The sequence below is a fragment of the Callithrix jacchus genome, chromosome 1 (genome assembly GCF_049354715.1).
Source record: "Callithrix jacchus isolate 240 chromosome 1, calJac240_pri, whole genome shotgun sequence".
Classification (NCBI taxonomy): domain Eukaryota; kingdom Metazoa; phylum Chordata; class Mammalia; order Primates; family Cebidae; genus Callithrix; species Callithrix jacchus.
The window spans coordinates 218,470,089-218,497,250 of record NC_133502.1 but is presented as its reverse complement, the minus strand read 5'-3'; the positions used below and the strand labels follow the sequence as shown (position 1 = coordinate 218,497,250).

At 50.1% G+C, this 27,162-nt stretch overlaps 1 protein-coding gene across 4 annotated transcripts in view; it reads right to left on the bottom strand.

Moving 5' to 3' along the window:
• The window catches only part of ZBED4 (zinc finger BED-type containing 4), a 31,688-nt gene extending 5,071 nt beyond the window's left edge, over window positions 1-26,617 (bottom strand). Inside the window, exons 1-2 of one of the 4 annotated variants that reach the window (XM_054242750.2) lie at window positions 26,321-26,387; window positions 7,813-7,926 (exon numbers count right to left, since the gene is read on the bottom strand). The gene's annotated coding sequence lies outside the window, so the exon portion shown is untranslated. Of the gene's footprint in view, window positions 1-7,812; window positions 7,927-25,743; window positions 25,885-26,320 lie in introns of those variants that run through there. The other 3 variants (XM_035273919.3, XM_035273927.3, XM_035273914.3) reach the window with 3 other exon arrangements.
• Window positions 26,618-27,162: the final 545 nt, after the last annotated feature.

The window sequence follows — 27,162 nt, the reverse complement described above, 5'->3', positions numbered from 1 at the left end:
CTGTAAAGAGATGAAATCCAGTTAAACACAGAACCACATCACACGTTTTAACCTCTACTGTCATGACCACGTCAGCCTCAGTATGTACAGAAAAAAATTATAATGGAAAACTAGAATAAAAAAACGTGTTCTCTGACTTCCTACAATCCATTTACACAATGAAAATACCCTAAAATAGAAAAATAAGCAAAAAATAGAGACATGAAATAACATGCAAGTAGCCTATTTATTAATAAAGGATCGGGGAACATGGATTAAAACCTAGAGTGGTAGAAAGAGGTTGTTTCATCTAGAACTTCTGCCCTCAGCCTTCAAACAGGTCCTGAGACCTGCGTAGCTGCTGCTGAATCCCTTGAAACCACTTCACCCTACCTTGCTAGAGGACCTAATACATGAAATACGCATTTAAAAATAGCTAACGTATGACATAATCAACCCAGACTAAACACCGAACATAAAAAGGACCATGGTGGCTCCTGCATCCAAGAATGGAATGACTGCCGTGGCTCGCGCCTGCCATCCCAGCACTTGGGAGGCCGAGGCAGGCGGATCATCGGAGGCTGGGAGTTCGAAACCAGCCTGACCAATATGGAGAAACCCCATCTCTACTAAGAATACAAAATCAGCCGGGTGTGGTGGTGCATGCCTTTAATCCTAGCTATCTGGGAGGCCGAGGCAGGAGAATCGCTTGAACCTGAGAGGTGGAGGATGCAGGGAGCTGATGTCGCACCATCGCACCCGAGCCTGGGCAACAAAAGCGAAACTCCATCTCAGTTAAACAAAAAAAAAAAAAAGAAAAAGGAAAGATGTCCTGTGGGTGTAACGCCCCTTCCAGCCGGTCCTTCTGTCACCCATTCAGTGGCCTGTCCCCGAGTGACCCTGAACTGTGCTGGAACATGACGGAGAGGACAGTCGTGGGACGTGACGTCCGAGAACCATGAGATTGCAGCGATGGCGTTACGAAGACATGAGCGAACAGGGCAGGAGCTGTGAGGGTGTAACTGAGCTGAAGACTGGATGACAATGAAGTCGCGGGGGTAGGAGGCGAGCAGTTTAGCAAGGAACTAAAAACAAGTAGCAACAAAAAGGCATTTTCAGTAATATGGCAGCATAAATACGCCACAACATAACCAGACTCTAGAAAACCTCTAACCAACTTTTTGTTGAAAAGAGACTTTCACTGTCACCCAGGCTGGAGTGCGGCCTCGACCTCCCAAGCATAAGCCATCCTCCTAACTCAGCCTCCCAAAGTGCTGGGACTACAGGCATGAGCCGCTGCCAGCCACAAACTTACTTTTTTTTTTTTTTGAGACGGAGTTTCGCTCGTTACCCAGGCTGGAGTGCAATGGCGCGATCTCGGCTCACGGCAACCTCCGCCTCCTGGGTTCAGGCAATTCTCCTGCCTCAGCCTCCTGAGTAGCTGGGATTACAGGTATGCGCCACCGTGCCCAGCTAATTTTTTGTATTTTTAGTAGAGACAGGGTTTCACCATGTTGACCAGGATGCTCTCGATCTCTTGACCTTGTGATCCACCCACCTCGGCCTCCCAAGTTTTTACTTCAGCTGAAGTCTACTTGACTCATTTGTTTTATATGGATTGTGCTTTTGGGCTTGTACCAAAGAAATTTTAGGTGAAGGGGAGGAAGGCAGCAAAACACACTGCCACGTGTGTACCTATGCAACTATCGTGAATGTTCTGCACATGTACCCCCAAACCTAAAATGCAATTAAAAAAATGTGGTATATCCATACAATGGATATACTATTCCAGTAATAAAAAGAACAAAGTATCAATACAGAAAAAAAAAGAAATCTTTGCCTAATTATCATCATCCAGACACCCGCTCCCAGTTATCGCCGTCCAGACACCCGCTCCCAGTTATCGCCGTCCAGACACCCGCTCCTAGTTATCACCATCCAGACACCCAGTCTTAGTTATCGCCGTCCAGACACCCGCTCCCAGTTATCACCATCCAGACACCCAGTCTTAGTTATCGCCGTCCAGACACCCGCTCCCAGTTATCACCATCCAGACACCCAGTCTTAGTTATCGCCGTCCAGACACCCGCTCCCAGTTATCGCCGTCCAGACACCCGCTCCCAGTTATCGCCGTCCAGACACCCGCTCCCAGTTATCGCCGTCCAGACACCCGCTCCTAGTTATCACCGTCCAGACACCCAGTCTTAGTTATCACCGTCCAGACACCCGCTCCCAGTTATCGCCGTCCAGACACCCGCTCCCAGTTATCGCCGTCCAGACACCTGCTCCTAGTTATCACCGTCCAGACACCCAGTCTTAGTTATCACCGTCCAGACACCCGCTCCCAGTTATCGCTGTCCAGACACCCGCTCCTAGTTATCACCATCCAGACACCCAATCTTAGTTATCGCCGTCCAGACACCCGCTCCCAGTTATCGCCGTCCAGACACCCGCTCCTAGTTATCGCCGTCCAGACACCCGCTCCTAGTTATCGCCGTCCAGACACCCGCTCCTAGTTATCACCGTCCAGACACCCAGTCTTAGTTATCGCCGTCCAGACACCCGCTCCCAGTTATCGCCGTCCAGACACCCGCTCCCAGTTATTGCCGTCCAGGCACCCAGTCTTAGTTATCACCGTCCAGACACCCGCTCCCAGTTATCGCCGTCCAGACACCCGCTCCCAGTTATCGCCGTCCAGACACCCGCTCCCAGTTATTGCCGTCCAGGCACCCAGTCTTAGTTATCGCCGTCCAGACACCCGCTCCCAGTTATCGCCGTCCAGACACCCGCTCCCAGTTATCGCCGTCCAGACACCCGCTCCCAGTTATCGCCGTCCAGACACCTGCTCCTAGTTATCGCCGTCCAGACATTTCACTCCTAGAGAAATGAAAGCCTCGCTCTGTGTAAAGACTTTTTTTTTCTTGTTTTTTTGAGATGGAGTCTCACTCTGTTGCCCAGGCTGGAGTGCAGTGTTGCAAAATCTCGGCTCACTGCAACCTTTGCTTCCCAGGTTCAAGCTATCCTCCTGCCTCAGCCTCCTGAGTAGCTGGGATTACATGTGACCACCACCATTCCCTGGTAATTTTTGCATTTTTAGTAGAGATGGGGTTTCACCATGTTGGCCAGGCTGGTCTTGAGTTCCTGCCCTCAGACCATCTGCCCACTTCAGCCTCCCAAAGTGCTGGGATTACAGGCGTGAGCCACCAAGCCTGTCCTCCGTATGAAGACTTATATATAAAATTCACAGCAGCTTTATGCATAATATCTAATAACTAGAAGGCAAATTGGTATAAGGCCTACAGTGGATCAGTACGCAGCAGTAACAGAAAGAAGGGACACATGCATCACGGATGAATCTCAGAACGATCCTGCAGCGCGAGAGAGCAAAGGGCAGATCCATGATCGCAGGAGGACAGGCCACCAAGGGCACAAGACACAGTCAGGAGGAATGCTGTGTCCACCCCGCCTGCAGGGTGGTTTTATGGATAAATAAGCATGTCCATGTGAAGATTCACATGCAAACGTTCGTAGCAGCTGTTATGTATACTACAAAGATATGGATAGATATTTATCAATTATGCGTATGCTATATAGATATGGATAGATATTTATCAATTATACAGTGTGAACCTGTATTTATTGTATATCAATTATACCCAAATAAAGCTTTTTTATTTTTTTTTTTGAGAAAGAGTCTCACTGTGTTGCCCAGGCTGCAGTGCAATGGCACGATCTTGGCTCACTGCAATCTCCACCTCCCGGATTCAAGCAATTCTTCTGCCAGAGCCTCCTGAGTGGCTGGGCTTACAGGCACACACCACCATGCCTGACTAATTTTGTATTTTTAGTAGAGATGGGGTTTCTCCACGTTGGTCAGGCTGGTCTCGAACTCCCCACCTCAGGTGATCCGCCCACCTCGGCCTCCCAAAGTGCTGGGATTACAGGCGTGAGCCACCACGCCTGGCTCATAAAGCTGTTTTTTAGGCCAGGAGTGGTGGCTCAAGCCTGTAATCTCAGCACTTTGGGAGGCCGAGGCAGGGGGATCATATGAAATCAGGAGTTCAGCCAGCCTGGCCAACACAGTGAACCCCCGTATCTACTGAAAATACAAACAGTAGCCAGGTGTGGTGGTGCACACCTGTAATACCAGCTACTCAGGTTGCTGAGGCAGGAGAATCATTTGAACCTGGGAGGTGGAGTTTGCAGTAAACCGAGATCATGGCACTGACTCCAGCCTGGGCAATAGAGCAAGATTCTGCCTCAAAATAAATAAATAAATGAAGCTGGTTTTTTTAGAGAGGCAGGGATTGTCAGAATGAGTAAAAAAGCAAGGCTTCCTATATGCTGCCTACAAGAAACACACTTTGAACATAAAGACACAAATACCTTAATCCTTTTCTCGTTCAGGAAAAGAAACTGCATCACTGCCGGCGCTCATTTAATGGAGGCTGAGGCAAATCTGACTGATTTCCAATGTGAAAATGAAACATAAAAACTGTTCTTTGCGTTATTTCTAAACAGAACTAACATCAGAGCCATCTGGGAAAATCAGATTCACCAAAGGAGACTTTGGCCAGCGACCGTTGGAGAACGATGCTAATGTCACATGTAGGAATGCTGTGTTTTCTAGGATTTGACATTTCAGCAATTGAGAACTCCTATATTTTGTAAATGGAAATACCACTACTGAAAACAGAACGCTGTGAATAGAATGACGTCTTTGCTCCCGAACTTGATACACTAGAGCAACGCAGAAGCAACCATGAAAACAAGCGTCTCGGGGCAAACTCATCTTGGGGTGAACACTGCAGCCGTGAGCACTCTGGCGTGTGTTCTTGGGGCAAACAGGAAAAGGGTTAAAAACAAACGCTGGAGGGCCGGGCACGGTGGCTCACACCTGTAATCCCAGCACTTTGGGAGGCCGAGGCAGGTGGATCATGAGGTCTAGAGATCGAGACCATCCTGGTCAACATGGTGAAACCCCGTCTCTACTAAAAATACAAAAACTTAGCTGGGCATGGTGGCGCGTGCCTGTAATCCCAGCTACTCAGGAGGCTGAGGCAGGAGAATTGCCTGAACCCAGGAGGCGGAGGTTGCGGTGAGCCGAGATCGCGCCATTGCACTCCAGCCTGGGTAACAAGAGCGAAACTCCGTCTCAAAAAAACAAAACAAAACAAAAAAACGCTGGAAAAAAGTTTACCATGTGAACACACACCAAAAGAAAGCTGGAGTGGCCATATTAACACCAGGTACAGATTTCAGAATAACATACTAAATTTAATAAAGAACGTCACACAGTTACAACGGGTTCAATTCATCCAGAGCGCATACTCCCAAAGATGCATATACCTACAAGGAGACCTTCCAAAAACACATGAAGCAAAGCGGACAGAACTAAAGGGAGACGGAGATGGAGGTTTCAATGTAACTGTCCATACGTACCTGAACAAGTACGTCCAAATCAGTAACCATAGAGAAGCTTCCAGCAACACTATTGTCAAGGTCGAGCTGATGGACAGTTACTGAGCAGGGCAACCAGCCACAGAATACCTATGACTGACAAGCGTACACAAACCCTCCCCAAGACACTCTTCTCTGGACAGTGAAGCAAACCTCAATGCATTTAAAAGAACCGAAATCAAAGAATGGTTTCTAACAAGGGAACTGAATAAAAACTCAACAATAGAATAGTATCTGAAAAAGTCCAAAATATTTTCAAATAAATGACACTTTTATATTACGCCAAGTATCAAGAAAAAAAATCACAGAGTAAAGCAAACGTAATCCCACAGTAAGCAGAAAGAAAACACGGTAAAGACACGAAATCAAAAAAAGAAAAAGAAAAACAATCAATGAAACCAAATACTGGTTCTTGAGAAGGAACAATAAAATTGATAATCTTCTACAAATACTGATTGGAGAAAGAAATGGAGAAGAGAGAAATTACCAGCACCGGGAATGAGAGAGGGGTGCCATGGCAGAGCCTACGGATGTAAAAGGATAATAAAGAACTGTATAAATAACTACGAAAATAAATTCTGCAACTCAGATGAAATGGACAAGTCACTTGAAAGACACAAACTACCCAAAAGTCAAGAATAAGCTGATTTGCCTCTTATTTAAAAATCGAGCTTCTTAGGGACGAGCAAAGAAACTCGTGTCTTGAGATGGCATGCACTGCTGGTGAGGAGTTACGAGCACTGTTAAAAGGACAACAAAGAGGGAGGAGTCTCTCATAAACACAATTGGTAAAGCAAGGGCAGGGTTTGAAAGGAGTTCTACTGTGGAGAATTCCTTCATAGAAGAGTTCATCGGTGTGAAAACTTCAGTCTTATTTTAAGAAATTGTCACAGCCAACCCACCCTCCAGCAATCTGCGCTCTGATTGGTCAGCAGCCGTCCACACCAAGGCAACATCGCCCACCAGCAAAGAGATTATGAGTTGCTGAAGGCTCAGGCGACTTAGTATTTTTAGCAACAAGCTTTTTAAAAATCAAGGTAGGTACAATGTTTTAGACATCATGCTATCGCATGCTTACCAGACTACAATACCCAGAAAACGTAACTTTTATAAATACCGGGAAACAAAAAAATGTGTGTGACTCACATTATTGCTAAAATTGCCTAAGTGCAGTGGTCTGGAACCAAACTCCTCATACCTCCGAGGGCCTCATACCTCCGAGGGCCGTCTCTCAAGCACTTGGCCTGTGTCCTCTCCTTTAAACTACATGGCAGTCTTAGGAGAAAAGTTAGTATCACACACGAGGTATGAAGAAACAGGCCAGTATTCACATTGGAAGTGAGCGCTTGTGGACCTGGGGAATGGGGAAGGGGAACAGAACACAGAAGTGTGGGGAAGTAGAGACAGAGCAGCTAAAACATTCCCAGTCCTGGGAAGAGACTTGCGACCAGAGATTTAACGCCTCCAAGTCCCAAGCAGAATTTAAAAAATCAAAACACTGAAAAGGAGCGACAAAGCAGACGGAGACAATAGCTACGAAGGACAGAGGAACACGTTCAACATGACCAGAGGGATGAATCAGCAAAACTCAGACTGGGGAATACTGCAGGACAAAAAACCTAGCTTTCAATAAACAAATCAGACTGGAATACTGAGCTGAGATAGCACACTGTCTAGGAACAGATTACAACATGTGGGAAATCTGGACACCATCTGATACTAAGCAAGTTTTCTTAGCTTATTTTAAGGTGGAATAAAGGTATTAGGAACTTTTTAATTTTATTTATTTATTTTTGAGATCGAGTCTTGCTCTGTCACCCAGGCTGGAGTGCAGTGGCATGATCTCAGCTCACTGCAACCTCTGCCTCCTGAGTTCAAGCAATTCTTCTGCCTCAGTCTCTCGAGTAGCTGGGACTACAGGTGTGCACCACCATGCCTGGCTAATTTTTGTATTTTTAGTAAAAATGGGGTTTCCCCATATTGGCCAGGCTGGTCTCGAACTCCTGACCTCATGATCAACCCACCTCAGCCTCCCAAACTGCTGATACATATAACTTTTTTTTTTTTTTTTAAAGTTTTTAGAGACGGGGGTTTCACCATATTGGCCAGGATGGTCTTGATCTCTTGACCTCGTGATCCGCCCGCCTTGGCCTCCCAAAGTGCTGGGATTACAGGCGTGAGCCACCGCACCCGGCCATAAATATAACTTTTAAAAAGAATTCTAAGCCAGGCATGGTGGCTCACGCCTATAATCCTAGCACTTTGGGAGGTTGAGGCGGGAGGACTGCTTGAGCCCAGGAGCTTGAGACCATCCTGGCCAATATGGTGAAACCCTGTCTCTGCTAAAAATTAGCAAGGTGTTGTGGCACGCACCTGAAATTCCAGCTGCTTGAGGGGCTGAGGCAGGAGAATCACTTGAACTCTGGAGGCGGAGGTTGCAGTCAGCCGAGACTGCACTCTAGCCTGGGTGACAGAGCGAGACTCCATCTGAAAAAAATAATAATTCTACCTTTTAAAACTACTTACTAAAATGTTCCTACATGAATTATGATTTGGGGTATCTGCTTCAAAATAATTGAGTAGATTGTACCAGAAACAAAAATTGACAAATGGGACCTAAGTGAAGAGCTTCTGCACAGCTGACACTATTCCCAGCAAGAGAGAACAACAGACAAGCCACTGAATGAGAGAAAGTATTAATACCTGAAGCCGTGCGTCTGACAAAGGTCTGAAATCCAGAACGTATAAGAAGCTTAACAAGAAAGAACATCACCCCATTAGAACGCGAGCAAAGGACATGAAGATACTTCTTCAAAGGAGACGGACAAGCGGCCAACAAGGAAGCGAAAAAAAGGCCTCGCATCACCAGCCATCAGCCGAGTGCCGATCAAAACCACCGTGAGATGCCATCTCACACCTGTCAGAGTGGCTTTTATTGAAAAAGAGAAAAATAACAGAAGCTGGAGAGGCTACAGAGAAAAGGGAAACTTAAACACCATTGGCAGGAATGTCAATTACTTCAGCCATTGCGGAGGACAGTTTGGAGTTTTCTCAAAGACAAAACAGCTACCATCCGACCCAGTGATGCCATTACTGAGTATGCACCCAAAGAAATCAATCATTCTACAAAGAACACGTGTTCGTCACAGCGCTGCCAACAACAGCAAAGACATGGATCCACCTACGTGCCTATCAGTGGTGGACTAGATAGAGATAATGTGGTGCATACGCACTGTGGAATATTACACAGCCATGAAAAAGAACAAAACTGTGTCCCTTGCAGCAACATGGATGCAGCTGGAGACTGGCATCCTAAGTGAACTAACACAGGAACAGAAAACCGAATGCCACATGTTCTCACTTAAAAGTGGGAGCTAAACATGTGGTACACAGGGGCAGAAAGATGAGAACCGCAGGTGCTGAGGACTACGAGAGTGGGGAGGGAGGGAGGGAGGGAGGGAGGGAGGGAAGGAAGGAGGGAGGAGGCGGACAAGGGCTGAAACTTACTGAGTACCATGCTCACATCAGGGTGACAGGGTCATGCTTGTCCCAAACTCGGCATCACACAACATAGCCATGTAATGAATCTGCATAGGTACCCTATGAATCTAAAATAAAAGTTGAAATTATTTTTAAAAATCCATTTTTTTAAAGTGAGTGGAGGACACAGATGAGATGGGAACAGCTTCCGAGCTGAGGATGTGTGCATTCTGAGGGTTCATCATGTGACTCTTCCCACTTCTATGCATATTAGATTATTTCCATGAGAGCTATTTTAAGGAAAAATCCAATTAGATATACTGCTGACTATTGGAGAGCAACAGCGCAAACCAGAAGACAAAGGAGTGACACCTCTGAAGCTGTGAAAAAGTGAGGGTCAGACCAGAATTCCGCCAGCAGCAGAAGTATCCCCTCAGGGACAAACGCGAGCTAAAACACCGTCAGACAGGGCAGGCACAAAGCCTGTCTCCAAGTGACCCGTATTAAAGGCAACGCAACAGCGCTCTCCAGGCAGTGATCAAAGAATCTGGTATGGAGCAAGAGCACTGCCAAAAAGACCCGAGGGTGAAAACCGCTATGCGGGTAAGAGGTGGGCAGCCGGGCACTCACTGTTACGGGCACCTGTGCCTTTAGGCTCTCCAGCGGAAGAACTAAAAGCCATAAATACAGACACACCGCCATGCATGCGTGTATGTGAATAAAAGCCATGAGATCACACTGAGGCCGCCAACTCTGCTCTGAGATCACAAGACAGAGCCTCCCCTTTCCCATCCAGCTCTGGGAGGCTGGGCTCCTACTGCCCCGCAGATACAACACACACATGAAGTAGCTGTAGAATTACTGCCACGCCACCAAGAAAACAAGCCTTCTAACTAGGGATGACAATCAGTTTATAACTTTATTTTTTTTGAGACGGAGTTTCGCTCTTGTTACCCAGGCTGGAGTGCAATGGCGCGATCTCAGCTCACCGCAACCTCCACCTCCTGGGTTTGGGCAATTCTCCTGCCTCAGCCTCCTGAGTAGCTGGGATTACAGGCACGCGCCACCGTGCCCAGCTAATTTTTTGTATTTTTAGTAAAGACGAGGTTTCACCATGTTGACCAGCATGGTCTCAATCTCTTGACCTCGTGATCCACCCGCCTCGGCCTCCCAAAGTGCTGGGACTACAGGCTTGAGCCACCGCGCCCGGCCAGTTTATAACTTTTTATCTTTATACTTGAAGGTATATAATCAAAGCATTGCATCTGAGAGTTTCCTTGGTCAATTTTCTTTTCATTCTTCTTTTTTGTTGGAGGAGACAGTCTCACTCTCTGTCGCCCAGGCTGAAGTGCAGTGGCGCAATCTTGGTTCACTGCAACCTCCATATCATGGGCTCAAGTAATCCTCCCACCTCAGCCTCCTGAGTAGCTGGGACTACACATGTGCGCCATCACCCAGCTAAGTTTTTGCGTTTTTTGTGGAGACAGGGTTTCACCACGTTGCCCAGGCTGGTGGTCTCAAGGTCCTGAGCACAAACGATCCACCCGCCTCGGCCAGCTTTCTCCCTTAATGTAGTTATTTCACGCATTTGAAATACAGTAGGTTCATTTGTTTGCAATACCGCCTAGATTTTATGTTTTTGGTTTCCTCAAATTTCTCAATAAAAGTAAAACCACAATCCTCTGACGTTATCAGCAACGACAAAAGAAGACTGACAAGCTTTTTCGGTTAACCACAAAATGTAAGTGGAAGGGACAAACCATGAATAAGGTCCAGTCGGTCCCTAACCTACAAATCCGCAACTTTACAATGGTGTGAAAGCTTCAGGCACTCAGCAGAAACTACTTTGAGCTCTGAATTTTGATTTTTTCCTAGGCTAGCAACATACGGTGTGATACTCGGACATGAGCTATTCAACGCGTTATTACACGACGGGCTCTGTGTCAGGCGATTTTGCCCAGCTGTAGGCTAATGCTAAGTGTTCTAAGCACACTCAAGGGAGGCTAGGCAAGCCACGATGTTCAGCAGATTAGGTGTATTAAACTTATTTTCAACTGAGGATATTTTTAATTGATGACGGGTATACAGGATGCAAGCCCCATTGTGGTCAGGGCGTATATGGTGTCAGATCTGGACCGCTGGAAGAAGAGAAGTCACCGAGCGTTTAACACACGGATAATCCCCAAGTAGACAACAGGTCTCACTGGACGGCCCAAGAACCAAGCCACCAACATGGGGGACCTTCTGCACATCAGCAAAGCAGAGAAGAGCCAGGGTCCAAGGCTCGACATGAGGCAAAATAAAACAGCCGGCACCTGTCTCCAGGGCAAAAACTGACAGGTAAAGAGGCTGCTGGCCCTGCCAGGCCATCCAGAACTAGACAGAAAGTTGGCGAGAACAGAGAAGACTTGAGCGACACTGTCAACCAACTGACTCAGCAGACATGCCGGAGCACTGCACCCACACACCGGAGCACCGCACCCACACGCCGGAGCACCGCACCCACGCTTCCTCAGGTGCCCGTGGAACACCCAGCAGACACGCCAGAGCATGTGACCCACACGCCGGAGCACCGCACCCACGCTTCCTCAGGTGCCCATGGAACACCCAGCAGACACGCCAGAGCATGTGACCCACACGCCGGAGCACCGCACCCACACGCCGGAGCATGTGACCCACACGCCGGAGCACTGCACCCACACGCCGGAGCATGTGACCCACACGCCGGAGCACTGCACCCACACGCCGGAGCACCGCACCCACACATCGGAGCACTGCACCCACCGCCACACGGCACCCACGCTTCCTCAGGTGCCCGTGCAACACCCAGCAGACACGCGGAGCATGTGACCCACACACTGGAGCACGGCACCCACAGGCAGAGCACTGCACCCACGCTTCCTCAGGTGCCCATGGAACATCCCACAGTATAGACCACATGCCAGCCAATTCAATACACGTTAGGGAATTCAAAAGGACCGAAACTATACAAGTGCTCGAAACACAATCAAGTTAAACTGTAAAGCAAAAAAAAGAAATCTGGGAAATAGGCAATTATTTGGAAATAAAATACAATTCTGCATAACTCACAGGTGAAAAAGAAACTGTGAGGGAAACTGGAAGGTATTTTCAACTGAATGACAATAAAAATACAACCCACCAAATTGATGAGATGCAGCTAAAGTGGTGCTTAGTGAGCAACTGCACATGCTTGTGTTAGAAAAGACCTCAAGTCAACGAGGGTTCACCTAAAAGAAAAACACTAGGGAAAAAACGCAAACCAAACCACTGCGAGCCACAGGATGCAGCCCGAAGGCGCAAGACTAAGAGCCTGCATTTGCCCGGAGCCGCCACACAGGCAGCCTGGCCCACCAGCATCTTGACTTAGCCCCGGGAGACCCACATCAGATCTGTGACTCCTAATTTCTGTTATGTGAAGCCACTAAGTGTGCAGTAACACGTTAAAGCAGCACTAGAAAACTCTTACAGTAAGCAACAGAAGAGGATTCAGGCAAATCTCACGAAAGAATATGAGAAAAAATAAAGAGCAGGAAAGTATCACGCAGATAATGAACTATGCTCACAGAAAAAGGTGACCTCAAGTTCAATGACAATGGTAACTGCTCGTTCCAAAGAAACTGAAGACATTAATAAAATGATAGAAAGAACAACATAAATCAGGATAGAAAAACTCTGATATGAGATTACAGATCCCACAAAAATAAAAGTAGGCCAGGCATGGTGGCTCACGCCTGTAATCCCAGAATTTTGGTTGGCTGAGGTGGGCGGATCACAAGGTCAGGAGTTCAAGACCAAACTGGCCAATATGGGGAAACCATGTCTCTACTAAAAATAGAAAATATAGCTGGGCGTGGTGGCGTGCATCTGTAGTCCCAGCTACTCAGGAGGCTGAGGCAGGAGAAGTGTTTAAACCCAGGAAGCGAAGGCTGCAGTGCCAAGATCACGCCACTGCACTCAAGCCTGGCAACAGAGCAAGACTCCATCTCAAAAAAACCAAAAAAAGTAAAATGTGACTTTAAGAATAAAGACTAAAAAAAGAAACATGAAAATAAACTCCACAGATGACAGCTTAAGATACATGAAGAGGAAACAGAAATTTTTAATGAAAAACAAATGAAAGGATTAAAAAAGACTCAAGAGAAAGAGACCAATTTAAAAGACAGGTAAAGAAGATCCAACATATGTACAATCAGAACAGCCACCCCAGAAACAGGAGGGGACAGGGCAAGAGAGCAGAACACTAAGCACTTAAAAACCTTTCCTGAATTAGAAATTGCCAAATCACATAGTCAAAGGGACTGAGAAAACCCATCCTCAACTAATAACACTAACTTATTTTCTAATAAAATTACTAGACTTCAAAGAAATTCTTTGGGCTCTCAGGCAAGATACAAAGTCACTTGGGAAGAAAAAACTGTTAGGATTTAGACAGCAATGCTTTACTCTAGAAGACCATAGAATACCATATTTAAGATATTCAAGGGCCGGGCGCAGTGGCTCACCCCTAGAATCCCAGCACTGGGAGGTGGAGGCGGGAGGACTGCTTGAAGCTGGGAGTTTGAGACCAGCCTGGACAATATAGCGAGATCCCAGCTCTACAAAAATTTAAGGAGAAAAAATAAAGGGGAAAAAAAAGAAAATACAAACCAAGGACTTTATACTAAGCCAAACTGACCTTCAAGCACAATGAATGCGGAAAAACTATTATCAACATGCAGGCAGTCGGGAAGTCTTGTTCCACGAGTTCTTCCTGAGAGATCTACCCAGGAAGAGCATAGGAGAGAGAACAAGCCTCAACTGAAAGACAAGAGAAACATGAGGATCCAATGTGAGCACCTATTGTTACATTTAGAGACAGAGTCTCGCTCTGTTGCCCAGGCTGGAGCGCAGTGGTGTGATCTCTGCTCACTGCAACCTCCGTCTCCCAGACTCAAGCGATTCTCCTGCCTCAGCCTCCCGAGTAGCTAGGATTACAGGTGCACCATCACACCTGGCTATTTTTTTTGTATTTTCACCATGTTGCCCAGGCTGGTCTCAAACTCCTGAGCTCAGGTGATCCGTCTGCCTCAGCCTCCCAAAATGCCGGGATTAGAGGCGTGGCCACCATGCCCAGCCCCAGTGTGAGCATTTAACACACACCGTCACGTGCTGCACAGCAACGCCTCAATCAGCAGACAGCAGTACAGCCCACAGTGGCTCCGTAAGATGGGAATGCCACCTGTTTACTGTTTGGACACACAAATCCTTGATGTCATGTTACACACGCCTACAGGAGTCAGTGCAGTAAGTGCTGTGCAGATGCACAGGCTATACCATCTCGGTCTGTGAACCAGCACTGCTACACAAAGCTCATGCGACATCATCACTGACTAACACATTTCTCAGCACGCACCCCTGCCCTTAGTGAGAGTCACTTCCAGAGCTAGGACTGAACAAGGGTTTGCGGGGAGAAAACACAGCACAATGGCTGGACTCTGTGATTTCCGACTTCATGGGGGGCTTATGGGGACAGAACCCTAAGGTCAAGTCAGGAGCATCTGAATTTAACGATGGTTTGACTTGCAGTTTTTCAACTTTACGATGGTTTAATCAGGGCTTCTTCTGTTTTTGTTTTCTTGAGACAGGGCCTCACTCTGTCACTCAGGCTGGAGTGCAGTGCACAATCTCAGCTCACCGTAGCCTCTATCTCCTGGGCCCAAGTGATCCTCCCGCCTCAGCCTCCTGAGCAGTTGGAACGACACCTGATGCCACCACACCTAAAACATTTTTTGCAGAGAGGAGGTCTCACTATGTTGCCAAGGCTGGTCTCAAACTCCTGGGCTCAAGTGATCTTCCCACTTCAACCTCCCCAAGTGCTGCTGGGATTACAGGTGGGAACCACCACACACCACACCGAGGCTCCAATCAGCTGTTCAGAGCATTTTCAACTTCAATGGGCTTATCAGACGTGGCCCCTTCCTGCGCTGTGGAGCGTCTACAGCAGGTAATGGCTCCATGCTGCAGCACAGACCCTGCGTAACTACACAGAATGGGAAGACTTAAGCAAAAAAATCTGTTTTCAGTAATGATACAGGTGGCAGCTGTACTGCAGTTATTATTTTGAGATTGTGACGTTTGCAGCAAGAGATAAGCCCATGAAACATTATGCAATATTCCAATTCTCTCATCTCTACTGTCCTTGAGAAGCAAGACTCTCAGTGGGAAAGAGGACAGAGACGTAAGATGAACGTACCGCCAAGCGAAGGCCCCGCTGTTGGAAAGCAGACCACATGCTCCAGTTCTGCCCACTGCAGAGGCCTAGAACCCACAGCCAACCACAGAGCAATAAGCACCTCTCACACCCAGACTGTGGTTTTGAAACATCACTTCCAAGCCATTAAAAGAAACCAGAGCTGAAGAAATGGCTTATGTCCGGTCCGGAGCAGGAAAAATACAAGATGAGCCTAGAACATGCCAAACAGCAAGAAACCTCTGAGAAAGTACAGACGGGACGCCGCAAGGGTCCAGGAGTGAGCGTGTAAAGGCTCCCGCTGTCCAGAGAGGACACAGTGTAACACCCCAAACATGTTTAAACTCATTAGCTCATCAATGCCAACATAAAATCCCTGAATGCTCACCTTCAGAGGCCAACAGGAAAACGATTCAGTACTGTGAAAGCGGATGAATTTTGAGAGAATCCATTTTCTCCATGAACTATAATACCAGTGTGTAGATAAGAAGAGATTTCTCTTTAATAGTTCATCTACTACATAAAGAAGCAATAACTCAGCCAGATCACACTTTGTTTGTTTTTTTTTTTTTTTTTTTTTTGAGACGGAGTTTCGCTCTTGTTACCCAGGCTGGAGTGCAATGGCGCGATCTCGGCTCACTGCAACCTCCGCCTCCTGGGTTCAGGCAATTCTCCTGTCTCAGCCTCCTGAGTAGCTGGGACTACAGACACGCACCACCATGCCCAGCTAATTTTTATTTTTTGTATTTTTAGTAGAGATGGGGTTTCACCATGTTGACCAGGATGGTCTCGATCTCTTGACCTCGTGATCCACCCACCTCGGCCTCCCAAAGTGCTGGGATTACAGGCGTGAGCCACTGCGCCCGGCCTACACTTTGTTTTTTTTTTTTAAGACGGAGTCCGGCTCTGTCACCCAGGCTGGAGTGCAGTGGCACAATCTCGGCTCACTGTAACCTCTGCCTCCTGGGTTCAGGCAATTCTCCTGCCTCAGCCTCCTTAGTAGTTGGGATCACAGGCACGCGCCACCATGCCCAGCTAATTTTTTTTTGTATTTTTGGTAGAGACAGGATTTCACCATGTTGGCCAGGCTGGTCTCCTGACCTCAAGTGATCTGCCTGCCTTGGCCTCCCAAAGTGCTGGGATTACAGGCGTGAGCCACCGCGCCCAGCCAATAACATCACACTTTTGTCACTTTTTATGAATTAACCAGAGTTCTTTGCATCAGTGGCTGCCAGCCGCAGAAAAGAGAGGCAGCCAACCAGTTGGTGCCTTCCCACGGAAGCACATAACACCCCCAAAAGAAGTCCCGCCAGCGGCCAAAGCTGAATCTGACCAAGCCTCCGATCCAACCAACAGATTACAGGAGGCCGGGCGTGGTGGCCCAGGCCTGTAACCCCAGCACTTTGGGAGGTCGCTTGAGACCAGCTGGGCCACACAGTGAGACCCCATCTCTACAAAACATGTTTTAAAAATTAGCTGGGTGTGGTGATGTGCACCTGTGGTCCCCAGTTATTAAGGAGGCTGAGATGGGAAAATCGCTTGAGCATAGGAGTTTGAGGCTATGGTGAACAGAGATCGTGCCACCGCACTCCAGCCTGAGCCACAAAGTGACACCGTGCCTCAAAACAAACAAAACAAACACAATCTACAGGAAATCAAAGGACAGAGGAACACATTGGGCCTCACCAGAGGAATGAAGCCAGCAAACTCTAGAGTGTGAGACGCACGAGTCCAACCACCAAATAATTTCCACAGGAGGTGGGGTGGATAATGCAACCTGTACATCGGCCAGGCACAGTGGCTCGTGCCTGTAATTCCAGCACTCTGAGAGGCTGAGTAGGGTAGATCACCTAAGATTGGGAGTTCGAGACCAGCCTGACCAAAATGGATAAACCCCATCTCTACTAAAAATACAAACTTAGCTGGGTGTGGGGTGCATGCCTGCAATCCCAGCTACTCGGGAGGCTGAGGCAGAGGTTGTAGTGAGCCAAGATCACACCATTGCACTCCAGCATGGATAACAAGAGCAAAATTCCATCTCAAAAAAAAAAAAAAAAAAAAAAAGACTGAAAGGTCATTTTTAAAAATAGAAGAAACTGGCTGGGCGTGGTGGCTCACACCTATAATCCCAGCACTTTGGGAGGCTGAGGCAGGCGGATCACCTGAGGTGAGGAGTTTAAGACGAGATTGGCCAGTGTGGTCAAACCCTGCCTACTAAAAATACAAAAATTAGCCAGGCATGGTGGCAGGCCCCTGTAATCCCAGCTACTCAGGAGGCTGAGGCAGGAGAATCGATTGAACTCAGGAAGCAGAGGTTGCAGTGAGCCCAGATCATGACACTGCACTTCAGCCTGGACAATAGAGCGAAACTCAGTCTAAACAAAAAAAAAAAAAAAAAGGAAAAACGTAACTAATATTTAGAGGTACTCAGTTCAGCCAAAACAACAAAGAATAAGGAAGTAACTGCGGTAAGCTAAGGTGGAGGCAGCTTCTGCTTGGAGGGAGGGGCTGGGCGGGACGCACAGGGGCTCTGGAAGCTGGCAGGCACCTCTCCAGCCACGCACCGGTTACAGCTGTGTTCACCTCATCACGTGACTCAGTGCGCTAGACATGGACTTTATCCAGTTTCTGTATCTGTGCCACACTTTAAAATAAAAAAGGTTTAAAAACACACGTATAAAGCTACAAAAGTCTGGGTGCAGTGGCTCACACCCACAGGCCCAACTACTCGGAGGCCAAGGTGGGAAGGTTGCTTGAGCACAGGAGCTCAAGTCCAGTCCCGGCAAAAAGAGCAAGACCTCGGACAGGCAAGGTGGCTCATGCCTAGAAGCCCAGCACTTTAGGAGGTTGAGGTGGGAGAATCAGGAGGTCAAGAGATCGAGACCATCCTGGCTAACACAGTGAAACCCTGTCTCTACTAAAAAAAAAAAAAATACAAAAATTAGCTGGGTATGGCAGCACACGCCTGTAATCTCAGCTACTCGGGAGGCTGAGGCAGGAGAATCGCTTGAACCCAGGAGGCAGAGGCTGCAGTGAGCAGAGATTGCGCCACTGCACTCCAGCCTGAGGGCAGAGTGAGACTCTGACTCAAAAGAAAAAAGCAAGACCTCCTCTCTACCAAAAATAAAAAAAACAAAGAAACCACCTTCCAAGGACTTTCTGCAGGAGTGTGGCAGCACGTGCAGGTTCCACGCACGGGGACAGCTGCCCTCGGGGACTCACTAACAGAACGAGTCACTTGTGCTCGATGACCTCAAGTGCTCCATGGTACATCCAGTTTAGTAAAGTACTTTTTTTTTTTTTCATTTTCCACTTTCAGATTGAAGCAAATTAAGTGAAAACGAGTTCAAGATACCACTTCTCACCCTATCAACCTGGCAAACATCCAGCCGCTTAGTAATTAACGCCCTTTGCTGGTCAGACCCTCTCCCCCAGTGCTGACCGGGGTGCAGGCCTGTGTGGGGGAATTTGAAAGCACTCACCCAGCAACCCCAACGCTAGGGACAGCTGGAGACGCCCTCAGCAAACACAACGCAACACACTGCACTGTCAGTCACAGTGGCACCCCACAGTGGATGAGAGCCCATCAACAGGACCCGCACATTCACAAGTGTGCTGGACAGAAAACCAGACACGGGGGCGAGGCGTGGCAGCTCACACCCGTCATCCAGCTTTTGGGAGGCCAAGGCAAGTAAATCATTTGAGCCCAGGAGTTCAAGACCAGCCTGGGTAACACAGTGAGACCCCCATCAGTACAAAAAGTTTTTAAAAATCAGCCGGCATGGTGGCATGTGCCTGTGGCTACTCAGAAAGCTACTCAGGAGGCTATGGGGGAAAAATCGCTTGAGCCAAGGAGGTCAAGGCTGCAGTGAGCCAAGATCAGGCCACTGCACTCTAGCCTGGGCGACAGAGCCAGACTGTCTCAAAACAAACAGATCAGGTGTGGTGGCTCATGCCTGTAATCCCAGCACTTTGGGAGGCTGAAGCAGGCAGATCATTTGCAGCCAAGAGTTCGGGACCAGCCTGGCCAACATGGTGAAACCTCGTCTCTACTGAAAATACAAAAATTAGCGGGGCGTGATGGTTTGTGCATGTAATCCCAGCTACTCAGGAGGCTGAGGCAGGAGAACGCTTGCACCTGGGAGGTGGAGGCTGCAGTGAGCCAAGACTGCACCACTGTACTCCAGCCTGGGTGACAGAGTGAGAATCAGTCTCAAAAAAAAAAAAAAAAAATTCTACATCTACACATGATCTGAAACAAACAAATGGGCAAATAACCAGAGAAAAGAATATTCATCTTATTTCTTCTTCCTTTCTTGGGAAAAATAAATACAATAATAAAACAAGAGTATTTGTCAAGGAATTTTAAAAGACACCACTTTATTCAACAAAAGTGGAACATAACTAAGGACAAAAAGAACTCAACAAAAATACACAAACATAACTGAGAAGTTTTATTAGCAGTAGCATTATAATTCTTCACCCTATTTTACATTTTAGCACAAAACAAGTAATTATGCCAATGGTACTAAGATTTTCCAGAATAAGATATAAATTTTAAGAATCAAAAAAATTGGCCAGGTGTAGTGGCTCATGTCTGTAATCACAGCACTTTGGGAGGCTGAGGCTGGCGGATCACCTGAGGTCAGGAGTTCAAGACCATGCTGGCCAACATGGTGAAACCCCATCTCGACTAAAACTATAAAAATTAGCTGGGCATGGTGGCATGCACCTATAGTCCTAGTTACTTGGGAGGCTGAGGTAAGAGAATTGCTTGAACCCGGGAGACAGAGGTTGCAGTGACCAACATCACATCACCGCACTCCAGCCTGGCGACAGAATGTGCTCAAAAAAAAAAAAAAAAAAAAAAAATCACTGGGCTTGGTGGCGTGTGCCTGTAGTCCCAGCTACTCGGGAGGCTGAGGCGGGAGAATCGCCTGAGCCCCGGAGTTCTGGGGTGCAGCGTGCTATGCCGATCGGGTGTCAGCACTAAGTTCGGCATCAATATGGTTACCTCCAGAAGCGGGGGACCACCAGCTTGCCTAAGGAGGGGTGAACGAACCCAGGTCAGAAACAGAGCAGGTTAAAACTCCCATGCTGATCAGTAGTGGGATCGCACCTGTGAACAGCCACTGCATTCCAGCCAGGTCAACACAGCAAGAAAAAAAAGTTTTTTTTTTTTTAATTAGGTAAAAAAAAATGAAGTAAAACTACATAAACTGTTTTTTTGAGACAGGGTCTCACTCTGTCACCCAGGCTGCAGTGCAGTGACAAGATTCCGGCTCACTGCAGCCTCAACCTCCCAGACTCAAGGGATCCTCTCATCTCAGCCTCCTGAGTAGCTCAACTACAGGCACACACCATCATGCCTGGCTGATTTTTCTATGTTTTTGTAAAGAAGGGGTTTTGCCATGTTGCCCAGACTGGTCTGGAACTCCTGGGCTCAGTAGTCTGCCCACCTCAGCCTCCCGAAGTGCTGGGATTACAGGTGTGAGCCACTGCACCCAGCAAAACGACATGACTTTAATGAAAATTAAAATAAATTTTAACTGTAATACATATTGAGAATACCAGTATGAACTCACAATGTTTTAAACGTGTACCTTCTAACTATGTCCGCAAAGAGGGCATTAAGCAGTAACAGACACACAATGGACACATCTAAGGCCCGGACCTCGGTGTCCACAGGCCTTTCTGCACTAAAAGGAACGGAAGCGTTCTGGAGAAGCAGCCGACGCGGGCATGGGAAAGAAGTCACCATAAGCCTGTGATGCGGGTCAGAAAGGACCATTTGCTCAGTGAGAAGGACACGGGGGCCAGCTTGGAAGAGGCTCCCAACTGGTCACACTTACAGCCATTTGAGCACAAAACAAAAGGCTTTAATAGCTTATGACACACCAGTAAATGAAAGTCCACTAGTCCACCTTGGTACTCAAGGAAGACAAAGGAAAAGTCCAAACATTTGCCCCCATGGAGGTGTCTGCTAGACCATCTTCTGCTAAAAATTGGCAATAAAGGGAAAGAAATTCGCATTTCTCTTTCTAAGAGGTAACAAAGAAGGGAAACAGATGAAAATAAAGAAGGAACGACAGCACTGGAAGTCAGTGTTGCTGGCCACGGGTGCTGGGAAGACCAACCAACAGCAGGTTTAAGTGTGATGGGAGCAGGGTGCCCACACGGCCTGACACCCCACATCTAACTTGCCAACTGCAGGGTGAAGAGCCAGGGAGCAAAGTCACATCCAATCTCACGGGACAGCGTCCACCCACAGTCGGCACACAGCACCACCTGCGCCCAAACTGCCTTCCACTGCCCGATCACAGGGGGTGCTCTGGGGGCCCCAGAACCAAGAGGGACATCAAAGCACTGTGACGAGTGGCCCTGGACTCAACTCCGGTTGGGAAATGCAGCTACTGAAGACGCACCGGACGACGCCAAGGGTTACTGCCTCGATTCGCGGACGCCATTGATGACTCGACTGTCAGCAGACAGTACAACGTCCTTGCTCCTTTCTTAGGAGAAAGAATGCTTAGAGAAGCATCCTGGTATCTGCAATTCCCTTCAAGACAGTCCAGCAAGTGCCAGGTGGCAGCAGGTGGCAGGCTCAGTAGCTCCAGCTGGGGGCAAGGCACACAGGAGTGCCAATGCTGTAGTTAGAATAATACTCAAATAACCTTCGCACGGCACAAGTATATTAGTTTCCAATTCAGAGCACACATGACCTCAACAGGCTGTGGAGCACACCCAGAGTCCAAGAGCGGCACATCAGACTGGGCCTGGTTGAGACTGGGAGATGGCAGTTTTTCCTCCTGAGGACATAATTTCCATCCGGTCTCCACCTGAGAGTAGCGTTCACCTGTTCTGAGGGTGCACATCACCTGCCACAAATTCCAGCAGGAGCCACAGGCTCACAAAGGCTGCCCACACAGAAGCCAACATCCAGGTCTGAGCTAAACTGAGAAGAGGGCCAGGCACAGTGGCTCACACCTGTATCTCAGCACTTTGGGAGGCTGAGGCGGGAGGATCACTTGAGGTCAGGAGTTCGAGACCAGCCTGGCCAACAGAGTAGATATGGCCCCATATCTACTAAAAGTACAAAAATTAGCCGGGCGTGGTGGCAGGTGCCTATAGTCTCAGCTACTTGGGAAGTAGCTGAACCTGGGAGACAGGTTGCAGTGAGCCAAGATCACAGCACTCCACTCAAGCCTGGGCGACAGAGTGAGATGCTGTCTCAGAAACAAACAAATAGAGAAGGGGGACAAAGCTAAAGGTCAAGGACAGGGGCAAGGGGTCTGACTCCAGACACCCAGTCAGACGTGCTCAGGAACCCAGGCAAGGCCATCTTGAAAACAGGGCATCTTCCAGAGCCAGCCAGCCACCATGCTAAGGTCAGCTGGTCTGTGTTCCATCCCCGAAATGTTCTGGGTCACACGACAGGGCCATGTGGATTACTCTCCTAGGTCGTTTTGTGGGTCCCCTGTATTTAGCACCAGCACCTTCACCATGTATCCATATCTTGGGGGTCCGGGCAGTCCCACTAGTGACAGGCCTGACATCGCAGCTGCGGCCGAAAGCTGCTGGGGAGTCTCTCACTTACAGGATGTGGAATATGGCTTCTGTGATGGGGTAACCGGAGCTCTCCCCAAGTGCACAGGCTCCCAACCCTGCTCTCCAAAGCAAACAGGTGGAGTTTTGGAGAAAGTCAGCCCCTCAGGGTTTGTCTGTGGAGGTGGTGAGGCCGGAAGGGCGGGGGGCCAGGTCCTCCTCACCCTGAGCAGGAAGCAGGAGGCTGCAGCGGTCCCAGCCCCACCCCCAGGGCCAGGCCAGTATCAGCTGTTTCTACTGCACAGAGATTTTGCTGGGAAAGACCTGGGCCATGGCTGCCAAAAAGCCTTTAGGTAGAATGAGAGATGGGAAGCTGGCCAGCATTCCAGTGCGGGTCATTTAGGCTGTTTGTCCCCAAATCCCCAAACACCTGGGGGAGCTGGGAGGTGGCTTCAGCAGCAGGCCCTGGGGATGGGCAGGAGGCTGGTGCTGGGATGCTGCAAGGCTGCCCCTGCCCCTCCCGGACGATGCTCTCCTGGGCTTCTGCCATTGCCCCCAGACCCTTCAGGGCTGGACTCTAACCTTCTCTCCCCATAAGGTCCGGAGCACACTTTCCCAGGAGAAACTGGGATCACCCCCGCCCTCACCTGCCGGTGTTTCTCCTTGAAGCACTTACTGGGCCTTTTTCTCTGCTTTACGCTGCTGCTCCTCACCGCTGCCATGTTCCCTGAGAGCAGCGCCTTTTAAAACCACCATTGGCCCCAGCAGGCACAGAGGCAAGCACCTCTGTCTCTCCTGCTCCCCTCCGCCTCAGAAACAGCCAAGAACTTATTTTATTCCTAACAATGCCTCCCAGAATTTGAACTCCCAAAAGGACATATCCAGTGATCAGCAAGGAAGTGATCTGAGGTACCGCAGAATGAAGAAAAACCTAGGCGCTGAAAAGCGGGGAGCAGGAGCAGGGCCTGGAAGAGTGGGATGCAGAAAGGGCCAAGGCCCTGGAAGGGGCTGTAGCCGGAGAGCTGCTGGAATTCACAGACACAAAAGCAGAAAGCCAAAACCAAAAAAACCGCTAAGGGGTGTCACAGGGTAAAGGCACACCGACTTTATTACACGGCCAAGTGTGAGTAAGAGCGATTCCTATAGCTACATCCTCAGGTCCTGAGGTTTCAATACTGAAGGAAGTCAGTCGGTAAGGAAGGGCCAGTTTGGCCTCGACCCCAGGGCTGGGCAGAGCCACGCCCGGGAGTTCCACCTCCTCTCAAAGACACCATCAAACCAAAGAGAACCGGACCAGAAGCTGAAACCAGGCAAACAAGATGCAACACAAAGTGAAGGACAGCACCCACCAGGTCACTCACTGCTCCTCCCGCTCCCAGGGTTCCTCTTCCAGGGCGTCCCACTAGGGATGTGAAACACACGCACACACACACAGACTTTCACGAAGGAAATGGCTTCTCAGCTCCTTGGTGCACACACACATCAGTCTGCTCCCCTAGAAATTTTCTTACAGTGTCTCCAAGATGTCATGGGCATACTTTGCAGGGCTGAGTTACTCACTGTGTGTGTGGTGGGGGAGGGAGTGGGGGGGAGGAAAACTTAAAGAGGAGAGGTTTGACGCCCAAAAAACATTAATCTCCTTATTCAGGAGTCAACTGAACCAAGGCTGCGTGCTGGGGGAGACCCCGTAAGCACCTGCCAAGTGCACTACAAGTATTTGGTTTCTTTCCGTATGGATTAACTGTGTCCTCACCTAAAAGACCCGCCCTTTGAAACTTTTTGAAGATTCATACAGAATCTCTCTTGCGCGATCTTTTCCTGAGAAAAAGCCAGTCATCACAGCAGATAACCCGTGTAAGGACTGCGGGAAGTGTGGACATCCCAACGGAAACCCTTGGAGCATGGAATCAAACCCGTCGACTTTCCTCTGGCAACATAACTTTGTTTAGTAACTGAAATTAATTCATAATCAAAATGTGGCTTATTCATAGCACTTTTTCCAAAAATCCCAACCACATCCTTCCTAGTCTCAATTTTGACACCATGACATACACAGAAGAAATAAAAAATATTTCTGCGTACAAAGTCACAGGATGGCCTTGCTTTACCAAACTGACACATTACAAGGTCTGAATGGATCTCTAAAAACTATGCCCGTAATCTAATCAGCGCTAACTTCAAAATAAATAACTTCCCTTTTGACCAACACAAGCTTCTGACGGCTCAGCTTGGCCGGGACGTGTTTCCAGAGAGGTGCTCGGGTCCACCAGGACCACCCGAAATACGAAGGCGCAGAAGCGAGGCCGAGGGGTAGCAATTCTCTTAGCAATGAAGACGATGTGGGTCACACAACGGGACAAAAGAAGAAACAAAAATGACTGCGAGCTCACTCGGGTGTAGGAAAACAACTGCAGCTGAAAAACATTTGAAGTGATGGTTCGCAAGGCAAGTTTTGTTTTTATTCATTAAATGTCAACGGTCAACGCAGAACCAAGTACAATAACCAGCCTCAGGGGCGCGTCGCAAGGACCCGTCTGGGCTGAGACCTGAAACAGGGCCCGGGTGGCCCATCCCGGAGGTGGGACGGGAATGACACATCCAGAGAAGTCCCAGGGACGGGGTTCGCGGGGCAACTCGATGTGGCCGGGGCAGCCGGCTCCCGGCAGACCCGGGCGGCGCCCAGAGCCCGAGCCCCGTCCCGTCCGATCCGTCTCGTCCCGTCCGCCCGGAAGCAACGGCGCGGGGCACGTGGGCCAGGCCGGGCCGACCCCGGGCACTCGGCCGCTCTGTCGGCGCCGCCCCCGCGCCAGCTGTCAGGGCCCGGGTCTGCACGGGGGCGGGTCCGGGGCGGCGCCGGGCGGGGACCCCGGGGCCACGGAGCCGCGCCCCCGCCCGCCTGGTCCCGGCCCCAGCCCCGGCCCCGGCCCCGGCGCGGCGCAGACAATGGCGCGGCCCGGCCCGGCCCCGGCGCGGTTCGCGGCGGACAGGGCTCGCGGCGGGCGGCGGGGCGGCGGCGCCCGCGCACTCACCTCGGCCCAGCCTCTGGGGCGGCTCCCGGCCCGCTGCGGACGACGGCGGCGCGGGCGGACGCTCCATTCATTACCGCGGCTTTGTCTGCCCCCGCGCCCCTCCCGCGGCCCCGCCGCCCGCCGCCCGCGACGCCGCCGGACGCTGCGCCCCTCCCAGGGCCCCGCGCGGCGCGGGGCGGGGCCGTCAGGGGGCGGGGTCGTCTGGGGGGGGGCGGGGCCTGCGCGCGCAGGCGCGGTGTCCGCCTCCCCGTCCCGCCTCATCCCCGGCCGCCGAGGAGGACAGAGCGTCTGAGGCGCCGCTGCTGGGGCAGAGCCGGCGGACGACGCAGGCGCAGTGCCCGCGCCGGCTCCGCCCCCAGGTTCGAGAGGGCAAACTACGCAGGCGCAGTGCGCACGCCGGCGCGGACGGGAGGGCGGTTGGCTGGGCCGAGGCCCTCTGGCGGGGCGGGGAGCGGCTGCCGCGGTTTCTTCTCGTGGCTTGGCCGTTGGCGGCTGCTCGGCGCCCTCCCAACGGCCCACCGCGGGTTTCCGGGACAGCCTGCAGGGCGGGTCCCCGTCCTGCCCCGAGCCCCCTTACCTGGCACGGAGGCCGCTCGGTGCGGCGCGGTCGGGCCCCGCGGGCTGGGACCTAAGCCCTTGAACCTAAGGCGATTAGGGCTCCCGCGCGGCCCGGTCCCGCGGGGCGGAATTAACGCCTAAGCCCCGAGCCGGGTCGGCGGGAGGAGGGCGGGCGGGGGCCGGGGCTGCGGGCGCGGGGCGCACGGCCTGACGCTCTCGGGGTGGGGGGAATCGTGCGCTTTTCCTCACGCGAGTTTCTGAGCGGACCAGCTGGAGTCTGCAGGCTGATCAGGCCGCGAGGTCCCCCTTCGGTGACGCGGGTTCAGGCGTGTTCTCGGCCTGAGTGTGAGAGTGGGGCGCGGTCACCGGCTGCGGCGCGAGCGTGGGGTGAGCCCCGGCCGCCCTCAGGCTGACTGTTGAAAGCCCAGCTCCAGCCCTCGGCCAGGCTTTGTATGAAGCTTTTCTCGGAAGAGGTTGGGGGAGAATTAAAACAGTATTTCGGGGCCGGGCGCGGTGGCTCACGCCTGTGATCCCAGCACTTTGGGAGGCCGAGGCGGGTGGATCACGAGGTCAACAGATCGAGACCATCCTGGTCACCATAGTGAAACCCCGTCTCTACTAAAAATACAAAAAATTAGCTGGGCGTGGTGGCGCGTGCCTGTAATCCCAGCTACTCGGGAGACTGAGGCAGGAGAATTGCCTGAACCCAGGAGGCGGAGGTTGCGATGAGCCGAGATCGCGCCATTGCACTCCAGCCTGGGTAACAAGAGCGAAACTCCGTCTCAAATAAATAAATAAGTAAAACAGTATTTCGGGATATAAGGAAAAAAATATGTGAAATTCAAATATCGGCCAGGCGCG